The 3,004-nt window shown below is 56.2% G+C and overlaps 1 long non-coding RNA gene across 1 annotated transcript; it reads left to right on the forward strand.

The window, feature by feature from the left end:
* The first annotated feature begins 403 nt into the window (after positions 1-403).
* Positions 404-1,968, forward strand: LOC115290319. The gene is made up of 2 exons (XR_003908050.1): positions 404-772; positions 1,782-1,968. It is a non-coding gene; the product is annotated as an uncharacterized LOC115290319 (long non-coding RNA).
* The last annotated feature ends 1,036 nt before the right edge of the window (positions 1,969-3,004 follow it).

Genomic DNA, 3,004 nt, shown 5'->3' on the forward strand with positions numbered 1-3,004 from the left:
TGGCTAACTTATGGCCCCTTTAAGACTCCTCATAAGACTCACTTTGTCTTGGAAGCCTATTTCTGAATCGCTTCTAAGCTCTCTGTCCGCCCACGCCGAGTGACAAACCCCGCTTCTCTTCACATGATGCCTTGAGGTCAACAGCAAGCAACCTGTTACGTCTGTGACTGAAGGAGCCCCCAGTGCGCACATCAGGCGCCGAGGCTCAGAGAAGGCACCCGATGACACGGGTTCCCAGGCCAGGACTTGAACTCCTAACCCAGTTCCCCTGCCTTGTATGGTCCAGACTTGCTGCCATGCCACCGCCTGACGGCAGAGGCCCCATTGGTCACCTCTCCTTGCCTCCCTCTCTTGTATACTGTCATCACTCCGCTGTGCATCAGACCAGAGGTTGGGGCTGGCCACATGGTGGCCATGGGCTCAGGCCTCCAGCTCCTGGGCTAGAGCATGAGGACGTGGCCCCGTGACCAAGAACGGGAAAGCGGCCTGGGACTGTATCAGGACTGCCAGCCTGCCGACAGTCACTTACCAGGACTTCCTGCCTCTTCTCTCCGCTGTGGACAATGGCTCCCCTTCCTGGGGCTCAACTGCCACTAACTGCCGGCTGGTGGAGATTCCCGGCCGCTGATTGGGCCCCAACCCTGCCAGTCCCTCTGGAAACAGAGCTGCTCCTCACAGAGTCCGGGGGCAGGGCCTTCTTCATCCATTTCACCGCTCAGCCCCCGGGGAACCTCGCCCTGGTTGACACCACACCCGGCCCCCCAAGCCCTCTGTGAGTCCTCCTGTCCACACTCTGTTCCCGAGTCCCTCTCCAGACTGGTTCCTCTTGTGCTGGGTCCCCAAGGCTAGGACAGGCCGCAGAGGGGCAAAGGAGTGCTCAGCTTGACCGCCACCTTCCCCCCGACCACTCCAACAGCCCTTTCTTGAGCCTCGCCGCCCCCAAACTTACCCCCCAAGTCTGTCCTCCGGGGGAAAGATCTCAGGTTGAAGACCCCAGGGGTATACGAGCAGGTCATACGATGCTGAAGCTGAGGGTATAGTTGGAGGGCACGGGGAGGGCATTGTGAGAAGAGAACTGGAGGCGTCGGTGGGGACCCCCACAAAGTGTCCCTCCCCAGCAACTGAGGCTCAGTCGAGGAGCTGGAACAAGCCCTGCCTTCAGTCTGCCGAGCTCCCAAAAGGAAGCGTCGGTGGACAGAGTGAGAAGCAAAACACTAAATACAGTCACAGTGACCATCCGAAGGGCCTGGCCTCAGGCTTGGGGACCAGGCACAGGGTGGGGGTGCTGAGGCAGGACGACAGAGGAATCAAAGGGTGCAAGAGGAAGACGTAGGATCTGCGGAAGGGACTTGAGGGGCCTGGGGGCAGCTGCAAGGGCTTTTCTTAGACAAACGTGACCATCCCCACCGTGAGGAATGCCCATGGGCACTAGTACGACCTTTTCCTATTGGGCACTAGGGAGCCACGGAATGCTTTTCAATCAGAGAGGTGACAAAATCATTTCTGGGCCTGGGGGAGGACAGATCCAGGGAAAAGAGGTTGGAAACGAGCCAAAATGTTCTTGGCTCTGTCCCGGGAGTCTCTGTCCCTCCAAAGGAGCTGCAGGCCAGCAGCACGAGCACAGGGAGGGGTGGGGGCCTGGTTAGAGACACCCATCCGCACACCACCCGCGGTTCGTCAGAGCATCCTCTCTTGTCTCTGAAATGCAAAAGTAAACGAGCCCATGCATAGCAACTCACTCACATTAATGTTTGAAGACCACACGTTTCTAATCCATCCAGGGTCTTTCATCATCGGAATCTGAAAAAGAAAAACGTGAGGAATCAATCAATGGAAACGTCCTGGAAGTGGACATTGGTACCCATTGTACAATCACAAATACACGAAAACCCACAGGCCCGTGCGCTTCGACAGGGAGAATTTTATGGTGTGTATTTCTATCTCAATAAAAAGAAGTGGCGGTGAGGACGTGGCGAGTTTTTCGTGAGTGTGTTTACGGAGACCGTGAGGCCTGGTTACCTAGGACACATGATGAGGTCGTAAATCTCTCTCCTCCCTCTCTCCGTGTTGACCCTTCCCCGTGCACACGTGCGGCAACTTGGGGAGATGATGGGATTCAGAGTCAGAAGCCACGCTGCCTGCACAGTTTCGTAGCTGTGACTGCACAAAGCTTGTTTTCTCTTTTTTTAAAATGTTTATTTTTGAGGGGGGAGGGGAGGGGCAGAGAGAGAGAGAGAGAGAGAGAGAGAGAGAGAGAGGATCCAAAGCAGGCTTGAGGCTCCAAGCTGTCAGCACAGAACCCGAGGCAAAACGCGAACCCACGAACCGAAAGATCATGAACTGTGCTGAAGTCGGACGCTTAACCGACTGAGTCCCCAAGGCGCCCAAGGCTTGTTTTCTTATTTGTAAAGTGGGTGTAACAGGAACCCCAGACCTAACGGGTGTGTCATGAGCATTGACAGACTGCATCCATGTAGAAGGCACAGGAATGAGCTGGAGAGACCGCAGGCGTGGCCCCCACCCGAGGAAGAGAGACCTGCACTGTCCACTTTTCCTGCAGAGCCCCAGGTGGAGCCCCGAGGCATGCCCCCCCCCCCACCAAGGGACGGGTTGAGCTTACGTAGGCCTCAAATGACACTCACATGATACTCAAAAACATACATGTTCCAAGTCCAACTATGGTAGCCCAGAGGCAACAGCCTTTGAGGCCCCTTCTGCCTGTTTCCCTTGTCCGGCCACCCCCTCGCCTGGTCACCCTACCTGCAACCCATCGGCTGCGTTCGGCTTGCCCATGTTGTCGACTGGGGTTACTTGATATCACCGTTGGTTGGGGTTCTCTCTTAGGGAGGCGGTGGGAATGCAGAGATGAATAAAATGTAAACCTTTGGGGGGTGCCTGGGGGGCTCAGTTGGTTGAGTGTCCGACTTCGACTCACGTCATGATCTCACAGTTGTTGGGTTTGAGCCCCGTGTCAGGCTCTGTGCTGACAGCTAGCTCAGAGCCT

The sequence above is a fragment of the Suricata suricatta genome, chromosome 4, assembly GCF_006229205.1.
Source record: "Suricata suricatta isolate VVHF042 chromosome 4, meerkat_22Aug2017_6uvM2_HiC, whole genome shotgun sequence".
NCBI classification, from domain to species: domain Eukaryota; kingdom Metazoa; phylum Chordata; class Mammalia; order Carnivora; family Herpestidae; genus Suricata; species Suricata suricatta.